This window comes from Ambystoma mexicanum, chromosome 6p, assembly GCF_040938575.1.
Source record: "Ambystoma mexicanum isolate Mex_15411 chromosome 6p, UKY_AmexF1_1, whole genome shotgun sequence".
Classification (NCBI taxonomy): domain Eukaryota; kingdom Metazoa; phylum Chordata; class Amphibia; order Caudata; family Ambystomatidae; genus Ambystoma; species Ambystoma mexicanum.
Window position 1 is genome coordinate 651,189,452 of NC_090935.1, and position 7,347 is coordinate 651,196,798.

Here is a 7,347-nt window from a genome sequence, read left to right on the forward strand (position 1 = left end):
CATTCTATTTTATTTTCAGAGCGCGCAAGAATTCAGGTGACACTCTGGTAAGGATCCACAATTCCCCCAAATCCCAACAGGGCCTGCCTTGTGGTTTATGATGGCCAGGAGGGCTCTTCCTGAGCCTCGAGGGGGTAGAGTGGGACTGGTGTTCCTCTGACTGCAGCAAACCTAAGGGCATCCTCACTTCTTATCCCACTGGGTCCTCTTCTCAGGTGGCCAGGGAAAGACCATTGGATCTGACCCTGGGGGTGGATATGCAAAGGAGGATCACCTGGGTGGAGGGCACTTGGGGAGTAGGGAGAGGATGTATTTGGGTGAGACATGGTATCCCCTTTTCCTTGTAAAAGTGAACCCTCTATTTCCCATGCCTTTATGGGCTACTGTCAGTCGTTATCCCTTTATCCCTTTTTACCACTCACAATGTCCCACAGACGGTTCACCGAAATATTGGGACGAGGAGGAAGCAACCGGGAGTTATGTACACTTCCATTCATTCAAACTCCCCTAAACGCCACTTTGGTACTGAGATGAGGAAGAGGGATTTGGAGGAGTTCAGTTTTAGCCAGGCATGTCCAGCTAATAGGCTTTAAAATGGTCAGGCAATTAATGTTAAGGATTCACACCTGCAGTCATTTGCCAAGCCCGGGTGTATAAAAAGAGTAACCGCCCAACACAAGAGGAGAGACGGCCTGGAAAGAAGGACGCAGTCTGGAGAGGTGTAGCAGGTGGGAGAGGAACAGGCTTGATGGGAACCATGCAGAGCAAGAGTGGGAAAAAGATGCCAGGGCCAAGGCTGGCCACAAGAAGGTCTGGGACCCTGCTGTCCTCGCTGCCCGGTGCTCACCACAGGAGCTGGGGAGCACCGAAGCCTCCTGATCATTGCAAGTCTCCAAGAGAGCAAGTGGTGCTCTCGGTAGCGTCTGCTTGGGAAGAGCAGAGCTACGCGTTACAACATAGCAGGACGGCGAAGGCTGCTCACTGCGGCTTCCGTGACAGGGAGGCGTAGAGAAGCAGAGAAGCGAAGCCGGGAAACCCAATGGGGCTGCTGCACAACATCGGTGAGTGACAAGAAGGGAACACTCATACTGGGGTGCTCCAGGTTGGGAAAGGAACGTGTATGAATGCTGAATAAGCTAAGAAGTGCTATAAGCAGTGTGGAAGGCCAAAGCCAGTATATTTCAATACTGAACAAGCTGCAAATAATTACAAATGGTTTTGAAAGTTAAAACACGTATTATTGAATAACAAAGTGATTGAAAGACAGTAAGACTACATTTGGATGCTGTAGAAAACAAAACCACATAATGAACACTTATGAAGTAAGCAATGAGAGGTGTGAGAAGTGGCTGCAAAGCCAGAAAGCTGGAAAGGAAAGTGGAAGCCACAAATGGTGGCCAAGCTAAAAGATTGCAATAAAAGATATGAGATGTGAAATTGAGCATTGGCCAAAGATAAAAGAATCCAATGAACCACAGGTTGAGAGAGAGAAAACCTGTGTTGGCAGAAGTCAGAGGAATACAGAAAGCATATTTAAAAATGCACAGGGGTATCGGTTGCGTGACCTATAATGGGTGGAACGTGTGGGCCGACAACTGCGTACAGACTGAGAAACCCCTGCTTGGGAAATGCCAAGGAAAGCAAATGTCAAGAGGTTTGTGTTTGGCCACAGTTGTTGAAACGAATTGAAAGTGAAGAAGCCAGAAACCAAAGTGAATTGTTGGAAAACCCAGAAGACTAAAGATTTGAACTGATATTGTTTCTTGATAGCTGGAAGAGTGAACTCTTGGGGAAGGGAATCCCGAGGTCTTTTGGAACTGTTCTGAAGTTAGGGAAGGGGAAACTGAGTCTAAGCCAAGAGCTGGAAGAAGCTTGAAACTTTATTTTTAACACTATATCTTTTGCTGCTAATATTCCTGCACATTGTATACAGTTGGTTGCGAGGGCAAGTATAGGTTTTGGATACAGACAGACTCTTTATTTGAACTTACGCGCTCAGGCTATCCTTAGTTTACTTTAGGTAGGGAAATCCCACCTTAGTATTGGGCTAAGTTAGGCCTTACTCCATCCTGACATATAAGAAAAATAAAGCTTTTGATTAGAAAGTTGAATCTGTTGTCTGTCTTACTTCATGATGCCTTCACGGTGCCCCCTGAAAGTAGGACACGATACACAGTAGCTAAATAACTAATAGAAATCCTATTTAATACACTGTCCCTGCATCCTGTTGCACAAATGCTCCATCCAAATTGTTAATTCCCTGTGCTCATTTTTGGCCTCTCAGCCTGCTCCTTGACTATGTGCAATTTGGATCTCTCACTTTGTCATATCATAAGCAGCCCCAATGTGTGCCGTCCTCACCTTGGTTATGCTTACCTTCAGCTGTTGAATGCTATGACCAATGAAGAAGAATGGCCTTTTGGCATTTTTCTGCTGTGTCCAAGACTGGAGGCCCCCTCATCGTTGTGTCGGAGCGGTGACGCATGCCTTTTCTGAATCATGCTCATGGTCTTCTGCCACGTGTGGGACTGGGGCCTTGAGTTGGAGATTAATGGAGAGGCAGATATTCATTTATTTATCTAGATAATTTCCCATAACTCGGTCTACGGCCACGGAGTGTCAGCACGCATGGTAGCTACAGGTAAGGAATAGCAGCCTGTCATGTTTTGCAGACAGATGGAATAATATAGATTGATAGATTTCAGAAGGACCAAATAAAGTATTTGTTACAGTGGGGTAAGGGGATTTGGGGGTGGTGTAAATTTAGGGTTGCAAAGCGCCCCCGAGCGTAAGCTCTTAGGAGTCATGATGGGCCTGAGGAATTTAGTGTAAAGGTGGCTGGGTTCGATAATGTCCAGCTTAGTCGAAGGGAGTCCTGGTTTCTTCCTCTTTTAGAGAGGTTATGCTGCTGTGACCAGAGGAGGATAGTGGAAGGTGTCCTTACAGAACTGCATAAAGGAAATGACTATTGTATTATAACCCAAACTGTGAATAGAACCACAAAAGCAGTGAGTGGCTTTAACATCAATGTGTTCAGCCATTCACATTTTGTCAGCCCATTGGCATAGACCAGCTGAGTGGGCATCAAATATCTATGTGATCAGCCTTTCATATAATGCCAGCCATAGGGTAATGCGTTCATGAAGCGAGGGAAGGAGGTATCCTATATTAGCACCTTGGATGGGGGGCGTAGCCAATTAGGATCCGCAGAACGCGGGCTGAAACCTGTAACCCGCAGGCTGCCTCCCCCGCCGCTGACCGCCATCTTTCCCCCACCCTCTCTCCCATAACAATTTTTTTTATCCCAACCTTCCTCCCCACTTACCTGACTGTTGTGGCGGTGGCCAACAGCAGCTTTCCTTTTCTGGCTGACATGGTCAAATAAGTCTTTTATAACCATGGCAGCCATCTTTGTAAAGTATTTTCCTTCATTCAGCGGGACACTGCTTCGCTTGGCCCGATAACTTGGGCTGCAGGGCCGTAACCCCCCCGCCCACCGTTAACGCCATGATAATGCCCTGTGTGTTTGATGTCATGTGAATGTCAGCGTTTGTAATACAGATGCTTATTTTGCACATTTGCTGTGATGGAAGAGAAGTATTGCAAGTGGGTTATGGGCGATGCTTGAGGAGGAGGGCCATGGGCTAGATGATGAAGGTCGTTAAATGTGTTGTTGCACGGTGCGAGGGCTAATGGGGTATCTCATAAATGGATTGGCGTGTATGGACTGTGAATCCCCTTTTGTGCTAGATCTGAAGTGTGGGGTATCATATGAAGGGGAGGGCTTTCAGGTTTTCCCCGAAGGAGCCCTGAAGTTCCACATTTATGGGGCCACATCCTGAGAAAGACTGGCACACGGTTTTGCACTTCCTGAAGTGGGATTTCCAAGCATAGTTCTTAGTTGCATAGTGACCAAAATCATCCTGAGAAGACCTTTTCTGCTAGGTACTTGTGTTTTAAGATTGACATGTTTACACGTGGGGTGTGCCATTTTGAACATTTTCCAGGCATCTTCCGGGAGTCACTGTAATATGAGCAGGATGCAAGTAATATGGTCATAGAAAGGAACACTGCATATCGTCCAGGCTGCTGCGTGTGGGACGCCTTTTATTCGGCTCGGGCACATTTTAGGAAGGCCCATGAAGAGCGTTCCCACAGACCCGCCTTGAAACCTATAGGGCCTTTACCATCACTTGAATGCTGGGATCCGGAATGTGCTCTTTATGCTCTTGAGGAGACGTTATTCTCCCTTCATCCTATTGTTTACGTGGTGGTTGACATGTAGTTAGTTAGCTGAGCTGCCGGTTATTTTGCATTGGTTTCTATGCCAGGTGCCAGTCCTTTTTGGCAGCTTGTGAGCACCAGTTCCCTATATGTGGTGACAATGGGACGAAGGATAGGAAGGAGAACTCGGTTTTTGAGGTGCAAAAACGCGGCTAGAGCAGCTGTGTGAGGTAGTGGCTATCATTTTACCACTCGGTGTCTTGTTGCATTCAGCATGTGTCAAAACGCCTGCCATGGACACACACCACGCACGTCTGCGCCATTCCACAGCAGATACGCAGTCTGGTACATGTTATAGCTAGAGTATGAGTGGAGTATCGATTAAAACACTTGCCTGTTGGGGAGTGAGCAGCCAGGAGGGCTGGGTTTGAGTCTCATCACTGATGTTCTGCTTTTATAATATTAGCTATTTAAAAGAAACACTTAAACAAGGATAATGTTTGACTTCGCTCTCTCGTTTATAATAATAAATGTCACATGGAGGTCCTCAAATTCTGTGCAGTAGGTGATTAAAATCTAGCATGCATATTTCGGTAACATACAGGAACTGGTTGAGTATATACATCGTCATAAGTTAGAATTCAAAAATGGTAACTGTATATCCAGATCGATGCACTGGAGATGACCAACTCTGATGGGAGACTCGTACTGTCAAAGGGCATCATCTTGAGCTGTAATCTGTAAATATTTCCTTAGTTCGATCCTCTTTGGTAAAAAAACAAAAAGATCTCTTGTTATCTAGAAGAATAGCTAAGGGGGCAACGTGCCTTGGAAGCAAGACGACACTGAGCAGCACGGGTTCGATCCCCGGCTCCGCGCTTAGAAACCTTCACAGTGGGTCAATTGAGTCAATATACACAATGGGGGTCATTACAAGTGAGGCGGTAAGGGGTTAAAGGTGCTGCAGCTGTCAACCCATTACTGCCTCATCTTGCGGGAACCCGCTAAGGATGCCTGGTTTAACCAGGCGCCCTTAGAGCAGCCCAGCATGCTAACAACGGGCCTGTTATTAATGCTAAGGATGCCTGGTTTAACCAGGCGCCCTTAGAGCAGCCCAGCATGCTAACAACGGGCCTGTTAGTAACGGGCCCGTTGTTAGCATGCTCCCCATTCCCATTGAGCCCTATGGGGGCTCGAATGGGAATGGGGAAGGGTTCCTCGAATGAGGAATTACCGGGCCCTCCAATGTCGGAATGGCCCGGTAATTCCTCATTCGAGGAACCCAGACCCGGACCCGGTACCCGGTAAGGGGGTAGCCATGCCGCTACTAGCAGCATGGCTACCTCCAAACTTGTAATGACCCCCAATATCTTTTGCAGCAACCTCTCCCCCTGCTGATTTCCAGATGCACTCTAATAGTATTTGTTCTTGTGCAAGCTTCTGTCTGACCCCCTGTGGAGTATTTGACAGTGGCTCTGGCGTGGCTTGATGCTGCTTATCTGTCCTGTCCTGCCACTTTTGTATTTCATTCTCTTGGATTTCAAGTCTCCACCAAGTGGACCATGGGAATTGTAGTCTTGCGTCAATTCAGTCGAAGGAATGTCGGTCCCAAAAATGCTCTCAGGATTCTGTTTAGTTAAGGTCAAACACTACACCAAGTCTCTTCTTCTGTTATGTTTTCACACAGACGGCAGCAGATGGTGAATTTATTGCACGGTTCACACAACTCTTGCCATTGTCTTGAGTACAGGATAACCACTCTGTGTGGCTAGCAGCTGCTTATCTGTCTGCTTCCACACACTGCTAGTCGGTCTAGGTGGCCTCTGTCAAGGTCACTGCTCACCAGCCATGACAATCGCTTTACATTTCAGGGGAGCGTGAGGGCAAAGCATCGACCAAACCTTAGAACCCTCACAGTTGAGGCGAGCAGCTTCAGGAGCTGTCTTGATTGAACCTTTCAGATTATTTTATTTACATTTTAGGCCATTAGATTTCATACTTAAACAATGAGGCATCACTAGGTGCCTGGGTCTGTCTCTTCATTGGCATCCTTAGTAGTTTCTGCAGAGGTGGGCAGAGACGCAGCATTTTGACACTTCTCCTGGTTGGCACTCTCGAGTTGGAGCACACCTGACCTTGGGAGATGGTTGAGTTTGGAGGATGACATCATTAGTAGGAATCCAGTGATGTTTGCAGTGTAGTCCCTCATGGATGACCAATGCTGCTAAGGGACTTGTCATGCAGAAAGGGGTCATTAGCTGGAAATCGTATGTAAAGTTCTTCAGTGCTGTTCCCTCTGGCCAGCCAATGCTCTTGTGCTCACTGTTTAACCTGCGGAAGTGATCAGCTAAAAAGAGTATATCACAGCGGTTCATTTAGTCAGTATACACCAAAGACATGCATTTGCACTGACTTCTCCAGCAGATGATGGCCTTATTCATGGTTCATCCCACCCCTGCAAGTATTATGCATTCTGTTATGTTACTATGGGCCTCATTATAACTCAGGCGTTAAGGGTTAACGCCGTCGTTAACCCTTAACGCCTGATTCCAATTTTACCGGCTGCTTTTAGCAGGCGTTAAAATCCATGGCGCTAAACCGCCTTGGTGCTAATTACGGCACCGTAATTTACGGTGCCGTAATTAGCGCCTTCCCCACTCCCATTATGCCCTATGGGGCAAAAATGGGAATGGGGAAGGGTAAATTGGAAATGGGGATTTACCGCCCCACTCACCTTGGAATGGGGCGGTAAATCCGCCATCCACCATGGTGTAAACGTAGTAAAGTTGGTGTACTTACCGCCTGGGTCGTAATGACCCCATATGCCTTTGTACTGCGCTGAATCACCACCATAGCACTTACAAATTGCCAGATTCTTGCAGGCGGTGCACTGTGCCCACACTCGGGGGAGCCAGACATTAATCAGCTGGACAGAATGGCATGTGCAATGGTGAAGTAAGGACAAAACCCTCTTTAAAGGTGTGCCCAGCCACTAGTCATCGGTCCCTTCTCCCACACTATCGCCTGAATTTGCATTTCAAGTGTTGAATTGCCACCTTAATGGCCTCTGTGAAAGACACTGCCCACCAGTCCTAGAGGCCTCTTTGCATTGCCATTGGCCAT